Source organism: Cydia splendana, chromosome 3 (assembly GCF_910591565.1).
Source record: "Cydia splendana chromosome 3, ilCydSple1.2, whole genome shotgun sequence".
Lineage (NCBI taxonomy): Eukaryota > Metazoa > Arthropoda > Insecta > Lepidoptera > Tortricidae > Cydia > Cydia splendana.
Window position 1 is genome coordinate 20560705 of NC_085962.1, and position 14745 is coordinate 20575449.

Sequence of the window (14745 nt, forward strand, 5' to 3'; positions counted from 1 at the left end):
GTTTAATTTAGTGATAACTTAGTTATTTTAGTGTTTTTCTATGGGGTATTTTTGCTATTTTAAAAGCCAGATCATTGTTTGGACTGACAGTTTGTCCAGCTAACCATTCACTCCGCCTAACGGTGCCAAAGGATTGGATGGTTAGGAGTCTATTGCTCCAAGTTTGAGAGGACTTGGCGTCTCTTTTATATCAACATAAGAGACGAATTATCTCACTAGTCTCAAGGCCCAGCTGTTTAGACGGATGTGGGGACGTCACGTGCGCGACATTGGGTGTAAATCCTGCCCACTGAAGTCGACAGTAATTGAGACTAGGTCTCCTATTAAATTTATTTATATATTTCGGTGCTCCGGTTCATGCTAGTGCTGGTTGTGGGGACAGACTTCTGTCGTGACTGATATTACACTTAGTCTTTGTTGCGGCAGAGTTTCCCTCGTAATTAGTGCGTGTATGTGCTAGGGTACTGGTCCACTTATATACACGGAATAGGGCGACTTATTCTTATCCACCATGCCCGCGGGCGATAAGGAGGGAGTCAAATACACTGGCCTGTAGGTTGCCTTCTCGGTTTCGCCTGCCGAACTTTACAGCTTCTGGTAGGGACCACACTTGCGTATATTACAAAGCATTAGGTCGATGGTAAGAACGAACTATGCTTTGAATGTACTAGATTAGGGACAAAGGGTAGGATTAGGGTAGAATCACACACTCTTTTGTTGTCTATTAATGTTCTTTTTAGTTAGGGTCTATAAAATTGATATGGTTGATATATATTTCTCTTTAAGGGTTTAAAAATATGGTTTCTTTATCCTAAAATATGCGTGTTTAAAAGGTAAAGGTTCAACTGCCTAAATCTTCCTAATTTCTAATTTATATGGGGAAAGAATTAATGCTTCTATAAAATTTTATTTCTACTTTTCATTTCTGGTTGTCTGGTGTAGGAACGAGGTACTGAGTAATAAAATCAGGTATTTACAACATAATCTCTTAATTATCAATCTGGATTTAGGAACGCAGACTATTCTGGGATTGAAGAACGGTTTGCTTTAGGGAAACTTTGTCAGGCAAGAGCAGTACAAAGGATTTATTGAGTGAATACTCAATTTCGACCTCTACTAAACATAATAGTTAACAAATAAACTCGGTGCTTCGTTTATACATCTAGAGAACTAGGAATTCTGTCTAGATTATCAGCTTTGGGGAATGGGACTATGGGATTAGCATCCCTAGCTTTTGAATATAAAAAAGATAAGTAATTATGATGATTGATGGATACTTTGACACTTCTTTTCATCATCATCTAGGTGCGTTTAGGTTACGAAGTGTTGGTCATAGTCCTTCTGGCTAAACTGGTAGGGTAGGTGTTCCGATTAATACTTGCAAATCGGACTAAGAGCTTCCAGACCTGCATCGGGCGTACGGAGCAGCACGTGTGATTAAATCACACATCGTTTAGAAGATGATAGTTAATTATAATTAACCTTGATATGCTAGGGTGTAAAAGAGCTTATCTCAGGAGTGCTGCTTCTATGTTATCCCGGAAGCTTAATAGGTGTGGCAGGATTTTACCAACAACATTTTTATATATTTATATCATCATATATGCTGTAATACTTAAATACATCATAGTAAATTTACACCATCATTTACGTTGCACTAATAAATTCTGAATAATTTTCTATTTCTCTGAATAATTTTCTTTAGGTTATTTCTTACTTCCATAAATAATTATATTTATTACCATAAATATCTGTTCTCAAAATCTAGGTAATAATAAATAAAGTCAGAGTCCAAAATTTAGCTGATACTCATTAAAGAATTTGAGGTTACCGCGGTTCACTTCAAGGGGTCCTAACCACTAGCTAGACGATCACATGGCCATATTTTAAGGGTAAATCGAAAGGGAATGTTATATTAAGGTAGGTTAGGTAGTTAAGTAAGTTAGGGGGGAGGTACAGTGAGTACATCCCTTTTTCTTGCTAATAATGTGTAATTAATTTTGTTGACAATTCTCCACCTCTAACTGACTTTGGCATAGGCTCTAGAAGCTGCCGTTTCTCTTGTGTAATAATAATGGTATTATTTTAGTCAAAGAAATTACGACTCTATTATTTGAGCACGAACGTACTAATTACTACAGATAACTTTTTTTAAGCACTTGGTACGTTTGTGTAGCATATCATTAGGACGAAGCTCTTTGTAGTCTTTGTTTTGTATTCAGTTCTCGTGTGTAGTGTGATAATAAACTAATACCTATGCCATGAAACAGGAACCCAGTGTATTTTTTGTTGAATATTATTTTGTAGGAAATAAGTACGTATGTAATAAGAATGTGTCCTGCGGGCTCAGCACGGTTCCATTTTTATCGACTATCACTATGCGCGTCCCTTTCGCACTTACATACTTGTTAGAACGTGACAGGCATGGTGACAAGGGATAAAAACGCGACCGTGCTAAGCCGCCTGATATATTTGCCATTTGAGTTATCGAAAGGCAGTAAAATATTGGTCAATACCAATCGGTTTTCGGGATTCATGACATTCCTCGATAGAGATTTCCGAGAGAGATCCACTTGACAATAATTTTAATTGAGACTGATAAGTATTTCATATGGTTGCTAGAAATAAAAGTGTCAACATTAATTAAAAACGTTTATGTTGGCGTCAACCCCGCGGGTTGTGTTGATGTATTAAGCCAGCATCAAAAGTAGCGGATCAGACTATACGTACGTCAAAAGTATCTAACATCCTCAAATAGCTTATCAAAAAGAGATATATAGAACAATTAGAATGTAAAATATACTTTTGCCGTTCGCGCGAACTGTAGAGATGTATGCGTATTTGGCAAAAATATCCAATACCGATGTAATGGTCGTTCTTATCTACGTCCCATACAACCATTTCCAGTCGCCGTTACGACGCGGTGTTGACACATCTTGTGTCGACACCGTCTGTTTCGGTCACAATTCCAGTCGCAGAGTCGTCGCCGTGTCGACACAGTTACCAGAAATGGGGAAGGGTCGACACATGACACAAAGTGACATAAAGTGTGGTCGCCGTGTGCACACATTGTTTCGAGTTTGCGACTACTTTATGCCAAAATCATTCCTTCATTCGTTCATTTTGTTCCTGTCAAATGGAAACTGTCAGATGGAAAAATACTTAAATAAAAATAAGTGACATTAATACGCCATCTCTAAAACGGATTACAAGACGTAATGATATATTGTTTGCATTTATATTACAATAGGACTTAAATTATTATGGGGAATTAAACTGCTCGAGTGATTTGATAAACTAAGTGTAATATAATCAACGCGCCACCACATTGTTTTAGTTTAGCCGGAAATGAAATTGTTTACTTCTCAGTGCCTGTGTTCATAACTATATTATTTGAAGCATTTTTAGTACTTCGATGCGTATACTATACTTAAATAACAGAAATAACGCTTTACATACTACGAAACTTGTTAATTATGATGTATAAATATGGTTTAAGGCTGAGAAATATTGCAGTCACAAAGTAGTTGCAATGTTTCGACTTTGTGTCGACTCTGTGTTGACACATGACACGCGCTGTCAAAAGTAATAACAAAGTTACTGGTATGTTACTGGATTTGCAAAATGGCTCCTTGTTTTGATTTGTTTTCAGATATTCTCAAAGTGTAAAAATGCCGTGGTCAGAGATGGGCATTAATCGATTAACTGTTTATTCGACTAATTAATGGAATAAAAAAAGTTAATTCTCAAATTTTAATCGCGATTAGTTTAGTAGATTAAAATTGAATTAATCTGAATATTAATCGAATAAATTATCGATTAAATCTCGATGAAAGTTGACAGGGGTCCATTTTTGTACGTAAAAATAATAGAAATGTCTTGCATGCAGATGGTAGCAAAACACTTTGTCATAAAAGTCGAGATGGGTGTCGATATATAGGTTTTAGGGAGTGCCGATTTCGAAAATAATGACCATTTTGGAATCCGAAATGGCGGCCATGCACTGTGTCATAAAAGTCGTCATGGATGTCGTTTTATACGTTTTAGGGGGCCCCAATTTTGAAAATGATGACCATTTTGGAATCCAAAATGGCGGCCATGCACTATGCCATAAAAGTCGTCATGGGTGTCGTTTTATAGGTTTTAGGGGGCGCAGATTTCGAAAATGATGACCATTTTGGATTCCAAGATGGCGGCCATGCACTATGTCATAAAAGTCGTCATGGATGTCGTTTTATAGGTTTTAGGGGGCCCCGATTTAGAAAATGATGACCATTTTGAAATCCAAAATGGCGGCCATGCACTATGTCATAAAAGTCGTCATGGGTGTCGTTTTATAGGTGTTGGGGGCGCAGATTTAGAAAATGATAACCATTTTGGATTCCAAAATGGCGGCCATGCACTATGTCATAAAAGTCGTCATGGGTGTCGTTTTATAGGTTTTAGGGGGCGCAGATTTCGAAAATGATGACCATTTTGGATTCCAAGATGGCGGCCATGCACTATGTCATAAAAGTCGTCACGGATGTCGTTTTATAGGTTTTAGGGGGCCCCGATTTAGAAAATGATGACCATTTTGAAATCCAAAATGGCGGCCATGCACTATGTCATAAAAGTCTTCATGGGTGTCGTTTTATAGGTTTTGGGGGGCGCAGATTTAGAAAATGATGACCATTTTGGATTCCCAGATGGCGGCCATGCAGTATGTCATAAAAGTCGTCATGGATGTCGTTTTATAGGTTTTAGGGAGCGCAGATTTCGAAAATAATAACTATTTTGGAATCCAAGATGGCCGCCATGCACTATGTTAAAAGTTGTCATGGATGTCGTTTTATTGGTCATGGTCATCAATTTCGAAATCTGCACACCTGTTTCAAATAAGGTATCGGTAGATGCATTCTAGTAAGTCAACAACATCTATATCTACTATCGAAATGTACTTTTGATAGTACTTATGTAGTAGTACGAAATGTAATCTGAAAGGAATCAAGTAATATATATTCCTGTACCTAATGAAGAATCGACATTGATTTCTATTACTAGTAATTGTAGTATTCGAAAAATTGATTCCTGATTCCTCAAATGGAATTGTACTTAGTAATTCGGTATTGTTAGATTACAAAGTAATCTAGGAATCGGTAATCAGATTACAAAGTAATTTCAAGTAATCGTGGAATCAGGAATCAATTACGAAATGCCCATCTCAGACTAAGTAGCACTGCATTCAATTGATCTGTTTGGCGAACCGCGAGTTCACAGTTCGGGGCGAACTACTATATGTATAGGTTTTAGGGTGTGCAGAATTCGAAAATGATTACCATTTTGGAAACCAAGATGTCTACCGTACACTTTGTCATAAAAGTCGTCATGGATCTCGATTTATAGGTATTAGGGAGTGGAGAATTCGAAAATTATGATCGTTTTAGAATCTAAGATGTCTGCCGTGCACGTTGGTCATGGTCATCATTTTCGAATTCTACTCTTCCTAACACCTATAAATCAACATCCATGACGGGTCATATGACAAAGTGCACGGCAGACATCTTGGAATCCAAAATGGTCATCATTTTCGAATTCTGCACTCCCTTAAACCTATAAAACGATATCCATGACGACTTTTATGACAAAGTGCACGGCAGTTATCTTGGATTCCAAACTGGTCATCATTTTCGAAATCGGCACTTCCTAAAACCTATAAATCGACATCCGTGACGACGCAAGTTATCTTTATTTTCAGATCTAACAAATTGCTACAGAATACAAAGGACAAAAAAGAAGCGAGGAGGTAATGAAACAAGCAAAAATACAGATGATTCCTCGACGCAATTGGGTGATTCTTAAATTGTGTCCAGATTTTTTTGTCATAAAAGTTTTTATTTTTCACATACATATTACTCTCACAAGTTCCGTGACATTTCGACCTTGTAATTTTTTAAGTAAATGTTTTTGTTTATCTATGAGGATCTCACTAGAATAATATAATCAAGGTATGTTTATATTTGATGATTGAAATAGTAACGCAAAAAATATATATATTTGTGTCTTATATTCCTGCCGAAGACTTTTATTTTACCTTTTCCTTCTACACAAGTTTGGCCAAGTAATAAGAATTTAGGGCTCTCAATTTTATTTTGACTTCTACAACAGTAAAGCTACGAGGCCATGTTTGGTATCGTTTTCGTATAAATTCGCAGTACCAAATTTAGTTAAGGTATCACATTGACACCATTCCGAAGTAAAAACATATAAACTTATTAAAATACTTTCTTTTAAACTCCTCTTCACGCTTAAACTGCTGAACAGTTTTAATTTAAATTTGGTACACATATATTTTGATTCCCGAGACAGGACATAATAAGTTATCTCAAAAATCATCCTTTAAAGGTGTGAAATGAGGTGTAGGGGGGAATTCAGAATTGACTTCTTGAAGTTAATACTGTTTAAGTTTAGGTTTGAAGTCATGTTTTTTTATCATTTTTAACTAAATCAAAGATGTAGACCATCCCAAATTTCATATAAATCGGTTCAGCGGTTATTGATTTCCCGTACAAATTTCCACGCCATTTTTCACACCTTCAAAAGATGATTTTGGTTATAAGATCTATCCTGTGTCCTGTTCCGGGACGCAAACTATCTCTATACCAAATTTCAACGAAATCGGTTCAGCGGTTAAGCGTCAAGAGGAGTTTCAAAAAAACCGGCCAAGTGCGAGTCGGACTCGCGTATTAAGGGTTCCGTACATTAAGTCCGACTCGCGCTTGACTGCACATTTCTAATAGGTTTTCCTGTCATCTATAGGTAAAGAACTATTTTGTGTATTCAGACGGACATACATACAGACGCACGAGTGATCCTATAAGGGTTCCGTTTTTTCCTTTTGAGGTACGGAACCCTAAAAATATTTTTTTTCTTTTTGTGGAATGGTGTCAATGTGATACCTTAAATGGATTCAGCACCCCAGATTTATACGAAAACGATACCAAACACGGCCTAGCACCTTCACTGATAAAGATATATCAAGATAAAATTGAGAGCCCTAAATAAACTTTCAAGAGCGGATATCTCAAAAACTATTCAACATATCGAAAAAATTGACGGAATAAACTTGTAACAAATTAAATTAACTTTCATTTTGTATAAGTGGCCATGTCGCTGAGATGCATACCCAAGTAGCATGGAAGTGTCGGCAACATCAATATAGCAGCCAATTAAGAACTTAGAGTGATTTAAGGGACGTATAAGAGTATCAGAAAAGATTTAAGCTGTATAAAAGGTACTTTATAGACATTATACAGCTCAAGCTGTATAAAATCATTATAAAGGATTCTGCGGAAGCATGGGGTGCTTTATCAGAATATAAAAAATCTACTATAAAACTAAAAGTGTTGTGAGAGACTACAAGCTAATTCTATCGTAAAAGCTGTATACAGGCTGTATTGTAGTAACACTTGGCACTTTTAGCTGTACAAAAGTATCTGTCAACTCCGTTTTAAAACATTAAGTGTTATGAAACACTACAAGCTAATTTTATCGTAAAAGCTGTATACAGGCTGTAATGTAGTATCACTTGGCACTTGTAGCTGTACAAATGTATCTGTCAACCCCGTTTTAAAGCTATTTCTTATGGCGTAATCTTACTCTCCTATAAGAATAGTAGTTGTATAACTTCTGTCTGTAAGGGTATTATAAAACCAAATGAATAAATGGCAGCTATAGTACAGCTTTTTTCTGTATTACTGATAGAGTCGCTTATAACAATCTTTTGGCGTAATTTTACACTCGTATAAGTATAGTAGTGTAATGATTTCTGAAAATAAGTGTATTATAAAACTAAAGGAATATATGACAGTTACAGTCTTCTTCTTCCTCGCGTTATCCCGGCATTTCGCCACGGCTCATGAGAGCCTGGGGTCCGCTTGACAACTAATCCCATGATTTGACGTAGGCACTAGTTTTAGTTTTTTTAGTTTTTACGAATGTTTTTAATGAATGACAGTTACAGTACAGGTTTTTTATTTGTTATACGGATCTCTAAAGATAATTATAACTTATGTACGGAGAACCGAAATACAGCCAAACGAATACAAATATTCTATTATAAAGCTGTTTTAATTACAAAAGCTGTAAAAGACACTCTAATTATTACACAGCACAGCTACTAAGATTATAATGCTCTCCAACTATCCTGTAGGCTGTTTAAAAATTGTCGCCATTTTACAAGAAATTAAAAACCGTATTTGTAAATATAATTAAAGAAATACTTGCAAATATTTAGCAGACTAACGCCGTGTTATGATTACCAGCTAAAATAAATTGTTTAGCCTTAGAATTAATATTTATAAATATTTTTGATACTCTAACCTTAAAATCAAACAGTAACTTTACCGATTTTTGATATTTTCCTTATGGTTTCTCTTTGTTATTTTGCAGGCGCGTAAATATTTTGCCAGAAAAGATACACAGGTTCACAATAAATAATAATCCGCACTTACCAATAATGTAAAATTCCATTCAAGGCCTGTATAATATTTACTTTTACTTTTACCATCCACTATAACACTTTATTGTCGCCATTACTATATTACGAATGAACAAGATTAAGACATTTTAGTTTCTTAAATGATTATTATTCTCTTGTAATTCTTTCTTATAACTAATTTAAAACTTATATTCTTATATCGTACTTATAAGAGATTATCTGTAGTGTTAAGGTTTCCTGTTACACCGAAATATAGCTGTAATGCAGCTATTATGCAGCTTATGTATTGCTTATACAGCTACTCTACAGCTCTAATAACGCCAAAGGCTGTATAATTTGGGCCCTTTTTTTACTTATAAGGGCTGTATAAGCGCTTATACAGCCTTTGTACAGCCTAACTGAACAGCTTATAGTATACAAATAAACTTTAATACAGCTTATATACAGCTTGCAATGCTACTTGGGTAGTTTCCGAGATATAATCGAAAAACCGGAAAATGGGACCTTCAAAGCCCCCTCTCTCCCCCCCGCTCAAGGGCTACGGCCGGGGACTTTTGATATGTTCACCTCCTAACTTGTCAAACCGAGTTACGGAGTCAAAAATAAAAATTGTGTTCCGAGCATTTCCCTCTACAACTTTTGGAGCATTCGTTGCCTGACCTAAGTAGCTTATTGCATTTCTTTAAAAACTTTTCTGTAAAAGGTTGACGGTTGTTGGGTGTTTATATGGTTTCGGACGATTATTATCATTTGCATTGCCCATGATGACTTACTAGAATTACGAGCACACGAGACACTAATAGTAGTTTGACAAACCTTGGTTTTCAAGAGGTATTTTATATTGACATTTGCTGTCACAAATTTGCTGTCAGATTTAGTCGCAAACCGCACGCAAAGTGCACACAAATGTGTCGACACCTTGTTACGGAAAAGTGTAGACACGGCGACGACACTTTGTTTCGAAACAATTCTAGACACATTGTGTGGACTCTGTTACGACACATCTGACATTTAGTTACCACTTTGTGATTCTGCGACTGGAATGGTTATATGGGGTGACAGCGTGATGGAATGGTGTTCGTGACTTTCTATCCCGCGGTGTTAAAAAGTGTTAGTTATTCTATCACGTGGCCAAAGCCATGGCGGTGTGGCATAACCGTGGTTATAAAGCCATCCATAATACGCCTGCAGGATGGCTGATACTTTTGACTGACTTTTGGTGCGTTGTTTCATCCGCTACTGTTGTAGTCTGTTCGAGATCCTGAAAGCGGTGAAAAATAGAGATACTACTCCTAAAAATACGTGTGATACCTCATTAGATTCGTCATGGTGCCTAGAAAAATGTATTCGAAGCGTGTATTAGCACACAAAAAATATCAAACAAAAAAAAGGGGGGGGAAAAGTAGTTATTTTTTATTTCCCCAATATCTCAAAAAGTATTAATACTTAAGAAACCAAAATTAATATTATAAAAGAGGAGGATATTTCCAATAAAACATTCTATACTTGCAGAACTGTATCTCCATTATTTATATTTTATATTCAACGCTGAACACAGCCCTCCGCGCCTCATTTTCGGAAAACGCGCGTTGCGTGAAAAAGCGATTACCTAACATTAAATATAATTATAAAGGTATTAAATATTCATTGATAAATTTAAAAAATATATGGTGTATTTAAAGCATGTCAACAAATGTAAGAAATATATCTTAAAGTTATTTTTTCAACAAGTTAGGCAATTATTAATTAACAAAATTTTCTCGAACGTCCTTCTTTATTGAAAACGAAAAAAAATGTATAAATAACTATCGTAAAATTATGTCGCTCTTTAGAGCCCTTTTTATATACATGCTTAATAAGATCACATTATAAAAGTTTTAATAAAATAAGTTTTAGAATAACATAGAAAACGAAAAATCAAGGTAAAATTGAAAAATATAAAACAATATTATAACCAAACTATTATTTTTTTCAGAACTTTTATATCGTGATCTTATTAAGCATGTATACGAGAAGGGCTCAAAAAGTGACAAAATTTTACAATAGTTGTTTATAATTTTTTTTTCGTTTTTAATAAAGAAGGAAGTTTGAGAAAATTTTGTTAATTAACAATTGCCTAACTTGTTGAAAAAATAACTTTAAGATAAATTTCTACAAGTAGTACATTTGTTGACATGTTTTAAATACACTATAGTTTTTTAAAAAATTTCAATGAATATTTAATACCTTTAAAATTATATTTAATGTTACGTAATCGCTTTTTCACGCCACGCGCGAAGCCCTAAAATGAGGCGCGGAGGGTTGTGTTCAGCGTTGAATAAAAAGTATAAATAATGGAGATATTGGAGATACAGTTCTGCAAGTATGGAATGTTTTATTGGAAATATCCTCCTCTTTTATAATATTAATTTTGGTTTCTTAAATATTAATACTTTTTGAAATGAACTATTAATACTATTGGGGAAATGAATTTTTGAATTTTGGGGAAATAAAAAATATCTACTTTTACCCCATTTTTTTGTTTATAACTTCTGATATTTTCTGTGTGCTAATACGCGCTTCGAATACATTTTTCTAGGTATCATGACGAATCTAATGAGGTATCACACGTATTTTTAGGAGTAGTATCTCTATTTTTCACCGTTTTCAGGATCTCGAATAGACTATTGACGCTGACTGTTCGATGCGCCCGTTAGGCGCGCATAGATGAAATAATCTATATTTATGTACCTATAGTGAGAGCCCGCCTAGCATGCTGTCCGGCATTTGAGCAAAGTCGCGTAGCGCCCGCTACGCGCGCTCCTGACATTGAACGTGTTAAGAAAATAAGCACAACCAACCTACCCTGTATTAATTAACCCGTATGTAGGTACCTCTAGAATCTGTCGCGCACATGTGCCGGCTGGCAATCAAAATCAGGTAGGTACCTACAATCAGCTGCAATTTTACAGCCCGTACCTTTTTATCTCTCTTTCTTTGGTGTATAAGTAGTACAAGCCATGAAAATTAAAGCATAGTTTCTGCGTTCATATAATAATAAAATAAAGGTAATGTAATATTGAGATATTTATAGCTTGAAGGTGAAGGCGACCGGATTTCGTAATGGTTACCGGCGTATTTATATCGGTTGGTTAGGTTTCAGAAATTAGATACCTACGATCTTCGAGCAACACCGGCTTCCGACACATCGGAAGGGAGGGGCCCAAGCGATATCTCACCGTACAAATCTTTCTGCCATTTTTCGCGGGGGGAAAGGTGCACACAGTCGCACTTCTCACACACTTACATACAAAATCCAATCTGTAATGACGACACAAATACATAGAAAATGACACACGTCAAAGACAAATCTTGCAAACCTCGATCTCTTTTTGTGTACGGACGAGTGACAAGTGTCACAACACGCACACTAACACATTTTCGTTGAAGTATGTTATTGTATTCTGAGAGATGAGAAGTCGGATTTGTCGCTCGACCGATCCGCAATTTGTACTGAGCGAGCAAAATCGATAAATCCAACAATTACATGAGACTAAAATATAATAATTGTGTTTGAATGTAATTAAACGTATGATATGTAAAAAAAAAAAATATTACATGTGAAATGTAACACTTTCTTTTTGTAAATTTGATGTCCCCGACCTCTTTTTATAACAAAAAACCGAGCAAACAGGCATTTTTGTGCAGCAGTGTTCACGCGCGCGTCTGGACTCGGTCTAGTGAAAAATCCAAGTGCAACTAGTTTTATGACCCGCGCTAGATTAGATTGACGCGCTAATCTTGTACCTCGGCAGAGGGGAAATAGTGCGAATGCCGCCTCCCTTCCGTGTTGCTCGAAGCCTACGATCGAATGGCATCAACTTATATAATTATTATAGTCAACGACTTTGTAAGTCATCTTCAATCATATCTTAAGAGCCTTTTCACATATTGTACGTTACGTTTTTTTTATTTTATTTTATCAGGATGTCGGATGGCCCGAGGATAGTGGCCGCTATACCTAAGTCTTATTAAGACATAGGTACATTATTTGCCTGCTAGAGAGTGCTCTATGGCATGAAGGCAGCCTTTGCGTTAACGCTTTCTTTTCAACAATAAATAAAGTTGACTCCGGTGAAAAGTGCTCCGTACCATCCTAAAGCCCCTGCTACACGGCAGCCGACAAGCCCCCAAACCGCGTGGCCTTGGTCTGTCCCGGACCGTGTAGACAGTTGTTACCAACAAAATTTCGTTTGACCTCCGGACGCCCTTGGCATGCGAGCGCGCGCCAGCGACCGCGGTCTGAGCGGTCGGTCCGGAACCGTGTAGCCGCCCGACGCCGACCGCACTAGGCCATTTCGCTTGGAGGACGCGCCGCTTCCTCCAAGCATTTTTTTTAGCATTTTTCATTTTTCATTTCATTTTTTTTATGACCCGTTAAACGAAACTGCTTCCAGAGATAGGTAGGTTATGGTTATTTTTTTATGACCCTAAAAAAGAAACTGCTATGTGCGCTCGTGTGGTTAATAGCCATGCCATGGGTACTCAGTAGCATTTCTAATAATTTATCAAATACTTTCCTCTTCATTCTCAGGAAGTTATGTATGTCCCCGTAGCGTAGTCCAGCGAATTCATTAAGTTGAAATGACTCAACAAATGCCGTTTTTTGAGCCAGTGTTTCATTCATATACCCTTTTCTTTTTTTAACAAACTTTTTATTAACTTGCAATATACCTAATCGTAAGTATATAAATATGTTTGTACGGGTCAAATCTTGCAAGTTAAATTAGACCCACTTTCTAGTTTCCGATGGAGCTGAAAATTTGCATACATATATAAGTCGGGTGACAATGTATTATTATGGTACCATAGAGCTGATCTGATGATGGAGACAGGAGGTGGCCATAGGAACCCTGTGATAGAACAACGCGACCTAATTGTGTTTGGGGTTTTTAGAATTGTCTCGACGAGTATTAGTTGCCTATGGAAAGAAAAGTACAGTCAGCGATAAAAGCTTGTACCAAAAATTATTTTTTTGCCAAAAACTTATTTTTTTGTCATTGCACTAGTATGAGTAGGTAGGTTATGAAATTTGGCGCCCCGGCCAATAAGTTTTGCCGCCCCAGAAGTGAAGGAAGAAAAACAATATGCAATCCGCCAGGGGTGGCATACGCCGCCCTTAGGGCCATACGCCACTGAGTAGGTACTAATGCCACGCCAACTTTCTGAAAGGTTAGGGGCCATTTTGTCCGCTTGCAATACGTGTTGTCCGTCCGCGAGTTCTGAACACACTGTGGTTTGCCACCGTCTAGCCAGACAACTCAGACGGACCCACACACCAAGGACAGACCAAGGTCAGACGGTTAGTAGGCTTGTCGGCTGCCGTGTAGCAGGGGCTTAACAACTGTCTACACGGTCCGGGACAGACCAAGGCCACGCGGTTTGGGGGCTTGTCGGCTGCCGTGTAGCAGGGGCTTAACATCGCACGCATCATTATGACGGGTAGGTAGGTAGAGGTAGAGTAGAGACAACGGCCCGCCGGGTGTACGGCCATCTCGCCGAAATATTTTTCGCCTAATTTCACTTCCCAACCAACTTATTGCAGTACTTTTAGTTGGCAAACCAATGCTTAGCATATTATTATTTAGCATAATTTTTATTTGATCACAATTTTATTTAGCAGATGTTCATTTTACCACGATTTATTTAGAAAAATAGTCACTAAGCAAATGTTTTATTATACCTAACTATTTATTGTTAAATAACGTTTGCCCAAATTGAAACTTCGCATATTTTTTATTTGATCACAATTCTATTTAGCATTTTTTTTATGACCCGTTAAACGAAACTGCTTCCAGAGATAGGTAGGTTAGGGTTATTTATTTATGACCCGTAAAACGAAACTGCTGCCAGAGATAGGTAGGTTAGGGTTATTTGTTTTATGACCCTAAAAACGAAACTGCTCCCAGAGATAGGTAGGTTAGGATTATTTTTTTTATGACCCGTAAAACGAAACTGCTCCCAGAGATAGGTAGGTTAGGGTTATTTTTTTATGACCCGTAAAACGAAACTGCTCCCAGAGATAGGTAGGTTACGGTTATTTTTTTTATGACCCTAAAAACGAAACTGCTCCCAGAGATAGGTAGGTTATTCACAATATTAGGCGAAAAATAATTTATGCCTATCAATACATTTGACATAACAATAAAAGGCATTTTGAAACATGACCAACTAAATATTTTGCCATACAATAATATTGTAAATAATCATTTGCGACATGTTATATA

General features: G+C 36.8%; 1 protein-coding gene across 2 annotated transcripts in view; it reads left to right on the forward strand.

The window, feature by feature from the left end:
- The window catches only part of LOC134806891 (ras-related and estrogen-regulated growth inhibitor-like), a 42710-nt gene that overhangs the window by 7352 nt on the left and 20613 nt on the right, over positions 1-14745 (forward strand). The gene's annotated exons all lie outside the window — the stretch shown is intronic.